This window comes from Schistocerca piceifrons, chromosome 8 (assembly GCF_021461385.2).
Source record: "Schistocerca piceifrons isolate TAMUIC-IGC-003096 chromosome 8, iqSchPice1.1, whole genome shotgun sequence".
NCBI lineage: Eukaryota > Metazoa > Arthropoda > Insecta > Orthoptera > Acrididae > Schistocerca > Schistocerca piceifrons.
The window spans coordinates 322,446,905-322,462,348 of record NC_060145.1 but is presented as its reverse complement, the minus strand read 5'-3'; positions in this window follow the sequence as shown (position 1 = coordinate 322,462,348).

The window sequence follows — 15,444 nt, the reverse complement described above, 5'->3', positions numbered from 1 at the left end:
GTTACGTACTACAGTATATGTTTGGATACGCAAATGATTAGCATTTCTTGGCTGTTGTGGCCGAGTGGTTCAAGGCGCATCAGTCTGGAACCGCGCTGCTGCAACGATCGCAGGTTCGAGTCCTGCCTCGGGCATGGATGTGTGTGATGTCCTTAGGTTAGTTAGGTTTAAGTAGTTCTAAGTCTAGGGGACTGATGACATCAGATGTTAAGTCCCGTAGAGCTCAGAGCCATTTGAACCATTTTTTTGATTAGCATTTCAGACCAGCCTCATAGAGTAGATTGGAGTAATGCCTTCTGCATTCTGTATATTAGGAAATATTACACAACGGTTTCCCCATTCAGAAATCAGTCTTGAATGTTGGTAGTGTGTGAGGAGATGACGGGATGTTCCGCGTAAGAAGGAGAATTGCCTACCATCACGTATTGGAATTCGACAGTGGCAGGACCGTAGCCTGTCGAGACTGCGCTTTACCGTCCTGCTATATTTCTGCTTTCAGTGGTCGGAATCCCACGATTGCCAACAAATACGAAATCGAAGGTTCCCAAAGACCATACTCAAAGCCATGCAGGGTCTCAACGATAATGATAAGAAACAGCGAGTACGAGACTAATGTTGCGGGTTGCATCCATTATAAATCAAGGCACTGCTGTTACACCAGTGCTAACAGACTTATTTCGTTCCTGCAGTAGCCTCGCGAGCATGACGAGTGTGAGAACTATGGCATTGCGGTTGCTAAATACTCATTGACTTGTTCTCTCTTACTGAAGCATGCAGGAGTGTAAGACTAGCCGTGACTTATTGATAGTACAGAAGATGAGTACACGATCTTGCTGCTGTAAAGTAACAGTGACAAGGCGAAATGACTGATTGTCGGGATCAGATGGCCATTAACGAGTGTGTTTTGTGACGCTGTGGAGGGCGTAAAACGAAAATTAATTGAGCGCAAAGTAAACAATTGCAGATGTGTTCCTTTAGTTTCATGCTATAGTCCACGCTTAAGGTGAAAAACATACAAATTTCGCCCAATGAAAACAAAATGGTTGCCTTCCTTTTTATTCTGCCTCCAGCATGAGAAAACTGCGAGATCTGTTCAAAAAATTCCGAAACATTCATCATTTCGCGCCAATGGTGTCTTGCCATCCTTGCAAACTCCTGCGTTTATGTGCCGCGTGGTTTAGGACGCCTTGTCACGGTCTGCTCGGCTCCCCCCCGTTGGAGGTTCGAGTCCTCCTTCGGGCTTGGATGTATATGTTGGGCTACCCGTAAGTTAGTTTAATTAATATGTAAGCCTAGGGACCGATGACATCAGCATTTGGTCCCATAGAACCTTACCACAAATGTCCAAAATAATTAATGTGTGACTGCCATAAGTTTCATTGTTATATGTCTGTTAGTTATTGTTGAGTGATATATTGAGCAGTACACTTTGCGAATTGCGAGATGGCAGAGTTAGAGGAGCAATATGTGTTTATTAAATTTTGCGTGAAGCTCAAGAAAACCTTGACAGAGACACATGAGATGACGTAGAAAGCCTACGATGATGAGTGCTTAAGCCATACTTGATGTTACGAATGTTTCAGACGATTTAAAAATGGCCGAGCGGGAGTTAAAGACGATCCTCGTTGAACACGCCCTACGACGTCTACCGACGACTCTCGTGTCAGTAACATCAACGAAACTGTGCGTGCCATTCAAAGACAGATTGTCCGGGAGATTGCAGATGAATTAACATTTCAGATGTACCATGTCATGAAATCGTGACACACTATCTTGCAATGCACCGTGTTGCCGCAAGTTCGTCCCATGGATCATGAGTCAAGACCTTGGCCTCGCAATGTGTGAATAGCTTTTGGATCGCGCAAATGAGAACAAGATACTCCTTACGAGAATCAGAACTGGTGATGAGACGTGGGTCCACGGTTATGATGTTGAGACCATGGTTCAATCATCTCAATGGGTCGGGAAAGGTTCTCGAAGACCAAAAAAGCTTGTCATGTTATGTCGAAGCAGGGCTGATAGTTTTCTTTGACTTCGAAGGGTTAGTTCATTATGAATTCGAACCATAGGGACAAACTGTTAAGCGACCACAAGGACAAACTGTTAATCGACAGTAATATCGGGGCGTGTTGCGACGCCGGAAAAAAATAGGAGAAGGAAACGGCCTGAAATGTGGCGAGACAGTTCATGGCTCTTGGATCTCGATAACCCCTGTTGGTGCCTGACTATTGCACAAAAAACGAAATCACTGTGTTGTCTCATCCTCCGTACTCTTCAGAACTAGTCCCTGCTGACATTTGTTTTTAATTTTCAAAGCTGAAAATCCCGTTGTAAGGACGAAAATTTGCAACTAAAGACGAAATAAAAGAAAATTCGCAGACGGCGCTTCGCGCGATCCAGCGAGAGACGTGCCAAGACTGCTTCCTACAGTGCAAACGGCGTTGGGAGCGGTTTATCGATTGCGAGGAGAATATTTCGATTGAGACCATGCACAATAAGTAAAAGGGTAGCGCAGAAAAAATTTGTGGAGAAAGTTCCTGACTTTGCTGAACAGTTCTCTGTGTGCTGCGTCAAACGAAAACTGGGCACAGACCAACCTCATTGTTATATCCCTGCAACCAAAGAGCGCGCTATTTCTTTAATCTTCTGACTGTGGCAACTTGCGTTTATGGGCTAACGGCGCCTTTAGTAGCCTATCATCCATTTCTGTAACTTTTTTGGAAAGTATTAATATTTATTTTAATAACAAATCACTATATACATTGCATTTCATCCTCATGTCATGTTTCTGGTACTATCGTTAGAGACTCGGTAACGCCTCGAAAGCGTTATTAATTTGTCAGAGATTGTCTGAATAAGCAGGTCGGACGTTTTGTAATATTTGACCTTGCACTGGAGAATGGCTATAAAGACGAGTTCACGATTGTGTGAAATAAATGAACAGTAACTTAACAGTTTAATAGCGGAAATTTCTTTGAAAATGTTTATGTATGTAGCAGATAAGCCGTGATGTTATAGGCATGTAAGGAGCGTTCAATAAGCAATACAACACTTTTTTTCTGAAAGCAATTGGTTCTATTCAGTATTCCAATACACCATATTATTCCCCACACTTTTGACTACAAAACGCTATTTTTCAACACGGTCTCCTTTCAATGCGACGGCCTTACACACCTTACTGGGTGGGCCTGTATGCCCGCATGGCATCCCTCTACTGGTCGATGTCGGAGCCAACATCTTGTTACATCAATAACGTCCCAATGATCCACGTATTGGTTCCCGCGGCGTGTATCCTTCATTGGGCAAAACAGATTCAAGCTGTAGAGAGGATGAGGAAGGAAAGGGCAATGAAGTTTTGTGATACTGTGAGGCCTTGCGTTGTCACGAGGAGAGGTTTGATTTTTTATGGCGACGAAAACGCTGGTTGGTTCTTCAACTTCCTCAAGGTAGCACAATACACTTTAGAGTTGATGGTTGCATCATGAGGGAGGCCATCAAACAGAATAACCCCTTCACAGTCCAAAAAGACGTCGCCACGGTTGGGGATGCGGATTTGAACTTTTTTTTCAGAGGAGAGACATCCAGTTCAACAGCAAAGTTACTGATTGTGACCCTGCATTTACTCCGATGAGAATGTCCACGGTCGTGTTCGGCCGACCAGCACGCGGGAGACCTTGGAGGTTTGCGTGACCTTATGCAGTGATGACAGACGCCTCGCCCAACGGATCACCGTGCTTTTGTTCACTGCCAGGTCTTCGTAGACATACTGTAAGGGCCTGTCAGTATCTGTGATACTCTGGTTTTCCACCAAAAGAAACTCAATAACAAGTCTCTGCTTGGAACGCACCTCTGTTACAGACGCTATTTTAAGGGCTATGTACAGTGATGCCACATATCGCAACTTCATGAAACTATAGGGGATGAAGTGGGAATATTCCACGATGCCACACAACCAATTTCGCATTTTTTTTTTTTTTTTTGCATTAGTTATTGAACGCTCCTTGTGTACTCGCTCTCATTTCTGAACGAATCGAATCCAGTTGTTGTTCCCGACAACAGACAGATGTGGCAAGTTGACAGTAGTGCAGACTCACGTGTCGAGTCTTCGACCACACGGAAACGGCGAGTTCGGAGATATGTCGCCGGACTCGCTGGCGAATATACGGAGCTCATGTCTGATCTCCACTCAACGGTCCCACATACACGTGATCCGGACAGGCGCCTGCGACACGTACATTGAGCTGTTCACTCTCGAGCACAGGATTTTCTATTCGAACGGCCGGAGATGTTTGCCAAACTCCTACTTTTCACTGAAAACTTTAAGAATTTCTTGCAATATCGATAAAATCTTCTCGGTTTACAAGATGTGTCTTTTCGAATAAAACACTCAAAATTTCGATTACTGTCTCCACCATCATCATCAGGAGTTAACATCAATGACTGCGGAGCTGGCAGGATGTTCGGCTTATATAGATGTAGTGGTGGTAGCATTTGGAAACTGCCAGAGAGGGCCGCGGGACCGAGTTAGTGCTGCTTATTTTATCTTCTTTTATCAAAGACTAACGCAAGGACGTGGTGGACGTTATGTGTGCACTGCCTCTATCCTTATCATTTACAGCGAACTCACGACTTTAGACAAGGAGACCTAAATCTACTTCTACATCTGTAATCTGCAAACCACCATGATGTGCATAGCATAGGGTACGCCCCACCACGCCAGTTATTAGGGTCTCTTTCCGATCCATTCACATATGGAGCGCAGGAATAATGATTGTCTGAATGTCACTGTGCGTGCTATAATTATTGTAATCTTGACGTCGCGATCATCATGTGAGCAATACGTAGAGTTGTAGTACATGCCAAGAGTCATTATTTAAAGCCGTTTCTTGAAGCTTTGTTCGTAGATTTTTGGGGATGGTTTACATCTGTTTCAAGAGTCTGACAGTTCAGTTTTTCAGCATCTCTGTTGGGTGGAACAGTCCTGTCACTATTCGTGCTGCCCTACGTTCAGTGCAGCCTGTTTTAGTCATATTTGTTTCAAATCCCACACATTTTAGAAATATTCGAGAATAAGTCACACGAGTGACTTGTAGACCATCTCCTTTGTAGACTCACTGTACTTCCCCAGTATTCTATCAGTAAACTGAAGTCTACCATCAACTTTACCTACAACTGAACCTATGTGGTCATTCCATTTCATATCCTCACAAAGTGTTATATCCAAATGTGTGTTCGAGTTGGCCAGCTCCAGCTGTGACGCACTATGTTATAATCATAGGATACGATTTTTTTGTTTAGTGAAGTGCACAATTTTACATTTCTGAATGTTCAAAGCAAGTTGCCGACCTTTGCAACTCTTTGAAATCCGATCAAGATCTGACTGAATATTTATGCAGCTTATTTCAGACAGTAGTTCATTATATATAACTGCATCATCTGCAAAATGTCTGAGGTCACTGTTAATATTTTCCGCAAGATCATTCAAATATAACATGACCCGTGCTGTGTGTGACTTACCGAGTGCAAGTGGGCTGTGTGGCTGCTACTGGCCACCCTATGTTGCGGCAGCAGAGGGCGCTCGTGCTACGGAGCCGCTGGGGTAGTAGCTCAGCGGTTGCTCACCATTGGGTTCACCAGATCGCGCGCGACAGCTATCGACGTCTAACGGAAACTTGCAATTCCGTCGCCAGCTTCGCGACGCCTGTGGAATGGCATCAATATGTGGTACCACAAACAGAAAGGGCCCCCACACACTTCCATGGGGCAAACCTAACATCTCTTCTGCATCTGACGACGCCTTTCTAATCAAGGTAACATGCTGCGACCTCTCTACGAAAAATTTCTCAATCCAGACATAAATTTTGGTGTGAGTACTGAGTTACATGCTTTTCGGAAATCAAGACGTACTGCATCTACCTGTCTGCCTTGATCCAAAGCTTTGAGTATGTCACGTAGAAAATTGTAAGTTGGGTCTCACATGGTCGATGTTTTCGAAATCCATCTTGGTTGGCAAGGAGGAGATAATTGTGTTCGAGATACCTCATACTGTTTCAGCTTAGAATATCTTCTAAGATTTTCCAACAAACCGGTGTCAAGCATATTGAACCCTCCTGTTATGGATCATTTCTACTACCTTCTTGTAGACAGGTGCGACCTGTGCTTCTCTCCAAATACTGGGGACGATTTTTTGTTCGAAGGATCTAAGGTAGATTACAGTTAGAAGAGGGGCTAACTCATGCCCACCAGTAACAAAATTATAGTTTTCCCAGTTGATTGTTGTGTGATTAAAGTCTCGACTGGTGATTACAGTATGATTGGGGAACTTTTGCACAAGCGAACAGAGGTGTTCTTTGAAGTTTTCCGTTACATCACGAAATGAGTCTGGTGGGCGATAGAAGAATCCAAGTACCATTTTATGTTCACCCCTGATACTGAGTCTTGTCCAAACAATCTCACAAGCACCGTCAATTTCTGTCGCAGTAGATCTCTTGAGTTTCTGAGTTACTGTAGCAGCAAATACACTTTTATTTCCTATTAGTCTATCCTCTCGATATACACATAAAATGAAGGTAGACGATCGGAATCTTGTTATTGGCTAACTGCATATTATCAAGTAATGTCGTCAGTATTGTTTACTAATGACGCCACTTTTTCTCGTGACTGTTTCACTGGCACTCATAAACGACATCTAAGGTCCGACTTAGGCCACATGCCTTTGTGATAATGAGAAAACCCTCTGGAAATAAAGTTATATTTATTACCGTGGTGCTCATTGCATCAAGGACTCTGTTGAGTGGCACCAGGGTATAATATGTGCATACTTATGGGCTGTAGTGTTAGTGATTCATTTGTCTCGGTCATCGGCCAGTTTTTCAACCGAGCGGACCTTCGACTCCAAAACACCAGATCGACGATGTTTCGTTGAATGGTTCGCACGCTGACGCTTGTTGATGGCCCAGCATTGAAATCTGCAGCAATTTATGGAAAGGTTGCGCTTCTGTCACGGTGAACTATTCTCGCCTGTCGTCGTTGGTCCCGTTCTTGCAGGATATTTTTCCAGCCACAGCGATGTCGGAGGTCGTACGGGAAAGTCCCCACTTCATTGCTACCTTGGAGGTGGTGTGTCCCATCGCTCGTGCGCCGACCGTAACACCACGTTCAGACTCACTTAAATCTTGATAACATGCCATTGTAGCTGTGGTATCAACATTCGATACCACACTTGTTAGGGGTTGCAGTTATCGACCGCGGTCCGTACTAGTATCGCTGAACCCGCGAGTCGGGACTAGCGTCGCTCCACGGCTTGCAACAAGTCTCTAGCGTGCGCTCGGCCTCTCTTGCTCGGGACGTCAAGTAGGAAAGTAGTATAGCCTTCAGCTGATATGAAGCAACATCTAACAAGGCGCTTAGTTAAAGTGTGGCCTATGTGATGCTTCTATAGCTTTCTGTTTGTTATTATATTCCTCCTGATTGCCGGCCGCGGTGGTCTAGCGGTTCTGGCGCTACAGTCCGGAACCGCGGGACTGCTACGGTCGCAGGTTCGAATCCTGCCTCGGGCATGGGTGTGTGTGATGTTCTTAGGTTAGTTAGGTTTAAGTAGTTCTACGTTCTAGGGGACTTATGACCTAAGATGTTGAGTCCCATAGTGCTCAGAGCCATTTGAACCATTTGAACCTCCTGATTATGAAGACTCCTCTACCACCAATTAAGTACAATATATTATTTTTTTTTTACCAACGACTTATAATTATTTTAGTCGTTGTAGACCCAGACAATGCAGCCAGCTCCTTATCTACTTCACTGACGAACCTGCTGTATATGCAAATAAAAGATTTATATTTTTCTATTTAGCATTGGCCACCAGTCATTCACATTGGTGACAATTCGTTCGCTCGTCATCGTAACAGTAGCAGCAGTAACCGATCTAACAACTGCGTCATTTTCTGCCTGTTCACATACCTCTGCATTTGAATATGAGTGCCTCTACCAATTTCTTTGGCGCTTCATCATATATTACAGTAGTACCTTAGTACTTCATTGTACTAGTCTTGTATTTCATAAATCTAGTAAAAAATTAAATATTGAAATTATAGAATATATAAAAAGATGGTGTTATAAAATGGTTTTATACATAATATGATGAGATCCATCAAGTGATATGAAGATGGAGACAGGATAAGAAGCACAATTCTTGAAATCAATTAATGTTGATTGCACTTCATAATAACTAAAAATAAAGTTAAAGGCGTGAAGATGAAAAAGGAGAAATAGTACGTGGGTACACAAATTTCACAGCAGTCGATGTTTGCCTGTCGTTGGACTACTCAGGTCCTCAAAAGTCTGTAATTTTCGATTCGTAGTTCGTCGCTCCATCACTCGGCTCCTCGAAGTCTGTTAATTTTCATCGCACCATATATGCATTATAGGTCTCCGTCAACATCTACTTCGTCAATTTCATCTAGTGGGAGGGAGTTAGTCAGGAGAGCCCCATACACGTGGCTCAAATCAATGAGCACTTCATCCCAGCCTTCTGACACCCACAACCACCTGCGCACCCTTTGTTATAATTGCAGAAAATTGCGGAAAGAAGAGATTGTGGAGCTGGTTACTTGGAGGCAGAAATATGGTCAAGACCAAACCAGGAGCCTGCGATCCCCAATAGACTGGATCCGTATGGTGTCTTAACCCCATTTGTAGTTGCAGGTAATTTCTCAAGCAGTGTTGGCGGGCTGCTTCGGAAGCTGGTGTTCGGGATCGATTGAATTTGGATTTCACGAGACGTTTGGGAAGCAGTTCGAATCGCAAAGTATTTAAAGTATTACCTGACCTACGTCCGCAGAGAGTTATTAAAAATCGTAGGCCAGCTTCGTCAATAGCTTCAGCTATTTCTTCTAGAAGATATTTATTTTCGACCAACAGCTTGCTCATCAACTTCGTGCCATGCTTGAAGAATGCTGAATTTTTTTCAGTCCGTTTATGGCGGGGAGAAACATGAGCGGCCTTATGATGTCTGCCAGTTTGAAGCTGTTGGGACCAAATACTTTTGATGGGGTTGTTGCTCTTCTAGTTTTGACAAATATGTGTTTGCTGATGTCATGGCTAGGGCATTGAGCCCGATGAGAAGGGTGTATCCTCACCGATTACGACAAATTTCTCATGCTCCTATGATACCTCGAGGTTCGTGGCAACAATCAGTTGGACTGCGTCTTCGTTAGCTTGCTTTACTGAGAAGACATCACCTTCAAGCGTATCAGTAAGCAGGCTAATGAGACGCACTTTATTTCTCCTGAGTTGCGGTCACCACCATCAGCTCGGTAAGGGTGACCTGAGGAGTAGTGTGTCTTTTGCTTTGGCGGAGGCGCTCAGCATATTTGATGCTGTTGGTGGGCAGGTCTTCTTGGTAACCATCAAACGCCACACTCGTCGGACTTCGGTTGTAGTGCCTTTTTACGTAGTTAACGTATTTGGTTGGGACTGATTGGAATGTTTCACAATTCTTCAATACAACCCCATGACCGAGCGTGGTGGCGCAGTGGTTAGACACTGGACTCTCATTCTGGAGGACGACGGTTCAATCCCGCGTCCGGCCATCCTGATTTAGGTTTTCCGTGATTTCCCTCGATCACTCTAGGCAAATACCGGGATGGTTCCTCTGAAAGGGCACGGCCGACTTCCTTCCCAATCCTTCTCTAATCCGATGAGACCGATGACCTCGCTGTCTGGTCTCCTTCCCCAAACAACCCAACCCAACAACCCCATGGAGAAGAAGGGTGACGGTACGGACGACAACCCGCCGATCGATCTTCAGTCTTAGCTGTTTGGAAATGAAGTCATCACTGACATCTGTGTTACAAAAGTAGCCATGTTGTTTTAAAACTGAAAACCGGCTGACGTAATCGGACTCGACGTGGAACTCCACTTCCTCTAGCTTTCTCTGCAGCAGCCATATTTTTCTCCCTGATATAAGATTTATGATATACGAAATGAGGTTTTACAGTATCAAATATCTTAAAAAGAGCATTTTTTCCATCATTTCCCTCCTTACTGTCCTCCAACAAAGTTGCTTTCACAGTCACTGTCTCATTATCCTCTATTGCTTTATCACACACAGGACACAGATCCATCATTTTTACATCTGCTTGTTTCCAACCTGCAACAAAATTAATCGTAAATTTCAAAATTTAGTTAAATAACATATTACTGTATTTATTAGGTACAATACTAGTACTGTGGTGCAAGTACTGTTTTACCCTTTATCTAACTTCAATAGAAACAGCTGCAAAAATCCCTACTCTTCCACACAACCTACACAATCAATATGTGTTGGCCCAATTCTAATGTGGAGTTGTAGGGAAACTGGCGGTCCAAAAAATTCATTTTTTGTCTAATTGAACGCCGAATTTATTCCTCTGTAACTTTTTTCTGCGCCACTGTATTAATAGATGGGTCAGTTTAGATGATATTACCAAAAAGTAAAAACGATTACTTTTCATAAATATGTAAAACTTGTGCATCTTCTACGAGAATCAGTATGGGAATGGATGGTCCAAAAAGTATGCGTCTGGTCTCATTCAATGTAGGAATTAATGCCATACAACTTGTAATCGGAATATGTTTTCGATATTGTGAGTCCTTTACGGCATGCAACTGTAGAACCGCAAAACTACTCTTCAGGGTACGCTTTTACCCTCCACCCCCACCACTTAAGCACACCTCTGCTGAGGAGGAAACCTAGGATAGTCCTATTTGGCCAGAGACGAAACCATTAAAAAATAAACCCTTTTGCAGCAATTATTTCCGATTTGGATTCTAATTCTACTGGCCTATTATATATTCACCCATTACTTGAGAATGAGAGACTTCTAAAATAGTTTACACATAATTTTAAAGCTTTTCGAAAGTTTTCCTTGCTAACACTCCACTCCCCACAAAGTAATCAATGAAAAGAGTTTATCACTTGCTACATTTTTGCTGTTCATGCAGAAAAACTGCAGCAGGGTGTCTAAAAAATTTATATCGGGGTTTTAAGGCTTTGCAGCACTTATTACATTCAACTTATGTTTAATAAGTATACCAAGTTAGAAAGTAATAGAATACATATTTTGGCTGTTACATGTACTTCAGTACAGAAATTAGTGTTTCGCGGAAAATGGCCGTTAAAAGTTTCTGCTTGTATTTGGCATTCTTTTAGTACTGTCCAGCACCATAAGCAGGTTCTTTTCTCATTTTCTAGATCAGTTTTCTTCCTTTTCACATTCCTATGAGCACTCTTCTTGATTTTATCACCTCCAAAACTGGTTTATCTGCTTCCACTACACGCTTTCTGTCTATTGCATACAAAGGTTTGATGCAGTTCACTCCGGGCTTAATTTCCATTTTTCTAAAACGTATTTCCTGCTTTGCACACCATCATTAAAACATGAAACTGCATCATAAACACCAACAGCAAGTGCATTTCTTCAAAAAAAAAATGGATTTTGGCAATGTTTCCCATACACATTGGTTAAAACTTTCATTTGGGTTTTGGGTATCGTCATGAAGACATTTCTTCAATAAGTTTTCGTTTGCAAGGTCCCTGAATATAGGTTTGATGGCTTCCATTATACCAGTTGGTAGAGAATTCCTGTGATGAAATTCTTCACCACCAGCAATTGATCTTTGGTAGCCACACCATGATTCACTTCCTTTTGGGAACAAGTTGTGGATAGGGTTATTGTGAGTGGACATTTTGTGAAAGTATAAGGCCGAAACTGCTTGCTTCATTTTTTTCAAGTCCCCTGTATTCCTTCTTACTGCCAAACCATAATACCTCTGTAGCTTGTCAATTTCTGCCAGTTGCCCTCTCCCTTTTATTCCCTTCTCATCAGATAATTATTTCCTGAGAAATCTTGTCTCAGACTTCTAAGTTTTGTTACAAGTCTGTTCTGTACATGTCCGACACAATCTAACTTCTGCACAAAAGTCTCAGCTCTTTATGGAGCACATTTTTGAACCTCAACGGAAGCTTCATTATCACCATCACCAAGGTACTTAACAATTCACAGGGCACGGGAGGCAACAGATCTGGTAAACAGGATAACTCGCTGCACTTCCATACCTCTACTAGAGCCTTCATAGTGCATATTAAATTCATGATCTTGAATCCCTTTCACACAACTAGGAAAAATTTGCTCAACACTTCAACATCTAGTACTTTGCCAGTGTCAACAGATGTTGTAATAACATCATTCAATGAAGTGTGCCCTCTTTTTTGCCAGGTACCATCAAAAGCGGCCACTATGTCTATGTCACCATCACTTTCGAAAATAGATTCTTCTGCAGCACTTTTCATTGATGATTCTGCAACTTCTTTTACAGCCGGAGCACTAAGACATAATATCTCTTTAGATTTTGCTGGAGGAGGTGGAAGATTCATCACTGCACAAAGTGTTTTTGCTGCCTTCTGTCCCCTACCAAAACAGCGTATGCCATATGGTACCCTAAAGTTCACATCATAACCTTTGTTTACGATTTTAGATGTCATGCAAGACGCACCAACATTGCATTTGCAACATATCACAGATAAGTGGGTAGCAAGACCTTTCCTGGCACTCTATCTTTCACTACAGAAAAAGACTGCAATTATTGCACATACATTGTCCAATGTTAACTGTGACAGTATGTTAACATCAACAATAATATTACATGAACCTTCAGATTCACAGCCTCCATTGTCATTAGCACAAAAAGCAAGTTTCCTTCTTGAAGCACTCGGCTGTGGTTTGTTTACCGGCTCTGAGAAGTTGCAGTCTTGAGCCACGGGTGTAACATTTGTCGTAACAGCATTTACTGTGTATCTGTTGCCCTGGTGACGTTGTTTACGGATGAAGTAACGAATTCTAGGCATCTTGTGCGATAATATGCCGCAAACGAACACAAAACTACACAGTCAAATGAAAATCATTCCAAAATTCACAACACCGGACTGCAAGCCATTCAAAACAGAACAAACAAAATCAGCGATCAAAATAATGCACGCCAATAGCAGCAGAGAAAGTATCGATATCAATAGTCCTTTATTTCACGTATGACCATCTCGGGCGCAAATATGAACATTTGAATTCTACAGAGCGAAATACACTTATGTATGACAGAAGAATGCTGTGCAAATGGGTGTGATATTGCATCTTGGTGCACTTAAGACCAAATAACGTGCCTTATAATTTCTCCAATATATATGTTTTATGCTTTGAACTATTCAGGAAGATGTGCTATACAAAATAGGCATATTTTTGAAAAATTGAGTTTTTCAAAATTTTTGACGTCCTTCCCCCCTTAAGTCGGGTGGATAATCTGGTAGCGGAAGCATACACATGATCCTTGATGGACCCACAAAGGTAAAAATCGCAATGGCGTCATATCGGGTGAATGTGGAAGTCATTTGAAACAAGCTCTGTCGTCCGCTCCCTTGCTCACACTATGTGTGTTCGCATTTCCGCTTAGGTGAAATGTCGATTCATCACTGAAGACGACACGATCCAAAAAATCTTCATCGTCATGCAGCAACATTTCGTTGCCTTCTAAAATGATATCCTGGGGCTACACGTGAAAGACTCTCTAGTCACCCCTGGTCATACTGTACTCTTTCAGATAGTCGGTATCTTCAACCTAATGATGCCGTCTACGCAGTTTATCATTACTGGGAGGATTACAGTGAAACTTAATATGGAACTCGCGTTGTAACAACAGTTTCAATCCTTTGGAATCTGTACAATACTGTGTATGCACTTGCCCAAATGTATACAAACAAACCTTTGAGTTGCTAGTGCATTTGATGTATTATTTATGATTGTAAACTGAACGTAATAAATGCTACAAAGCCTTAAAAGCTCGATGTTCATTTCGAAACAACTGGTATCGTACGATACAGAGTTCAGTTAATATGACGTCATAAACACTGAGATATGTGAAAAACTGTTTTACATCAGCGAATCGATTATTCAAAGAATCAAAAATTTGTATATGTGGGTGGTGTTACCTATATCTGAAAGATTGGTTGAATTCAAGTAGAAACACTACCAACGCTGGTCGATGAACCAAGCCAACAATGTTTAATCTGGCACCCGGGTTCGATCCTCATCTGATTATTTACGCATATTGGCACCTGTTGCTCTAGGACCTGTCCATGGTAAGGTGGTATAAACGTAGATGATACATACATCCATATTGATCTTTTCGGGCACATGTCAGATGTTAGTCCGTTTGCATTCTTCATTTGACAGTCAGGTTTGTTGCTGAGACAAAGGGGATCTTGGATTACTTCTAGCAATTATAGCAGTACATAATTGCTATAGGTGCAATCTGGATTTTATTAAATAATGTTCCTAAGAGAGATCTTCTACGCTGCAGGCTCATTGGATCGTAAATTACGTCTTGAGTGTTATTTTTTCGTCGTCTCTTGGTAGAGTAATTTGGTGCATTAAGCTCAAAAGTAAATAAATTTAGTTTTAGTGCGGTTACACTTAATGTAAAAACTGTGCGTCTTAAAGAAAATTATGATCTATAATTGCAGGTTTTCAGAATTTTGACTAAATTGTGATAGCTTTCGTAAATATGGAATAGTACGGCAGTTATCTCTAGCTGTGGGTGTTACTACAATTGGAACAAAACGCAGTTTTTAAAATTAATTTTTATATTTGGTAGTTTACGAAAGAATCAACACAGGGTTGAGGTCGTTGTTAGGATTCGCATTGCGCCTAACACAAAGCATGTCGTGTCAGCAGCAGATCTTTCTATCTATCGAAGGAGATATTGTTAAGCTTTGGGGATGGAGCAAAGAGGCTGTATTATCATATGACAGATGTCCTATATTCTTCGTAAATATTAGATTTTACGCGACAACACTGCTGGTGATTGTTGTTGAAAATTTTGTATCGGAAACCTATCTTATCCGATTTTGTTTCCATGTTGTTCCGGAGTTAGTTATTGGACATTTATTAAAGCACAATATTTATTTTCTTTTCTTCTTTTAAGCTATTTTGAAAATTCGACACTTTTAAGTGAATGTGGATTTTTGAATTTATAAGGAATTTTTAATGGTAATTCGCTGTTAAATTAGAACACGATGACACTAAAGAATGTTTCGATGATGAAAAGATATCTGGAAGCTTTGTACATTCGTACAATATAGGTTCTGAGCAGATCACATTTGTTGTGCGATGATATGACGTGAGGAGTGTGTCAACGCCATCAGCAAGAAAAATTACCATGGATAACATTTGCATGTTGTGACAAAAAGACAAAGATAGATGGACTATTATTTAATTTCCCGAATTTCAATTAGAAACGGATACACGTCGTGTCCGGCAGTGACGCGTCCACCGACGCCGCGTGTGAGGCCACGGCTGCTGGCAAAGGCATCTCTGGTGGTGCGAAGGGAGGCGAGATGCAGAAAGTGCAGGAATG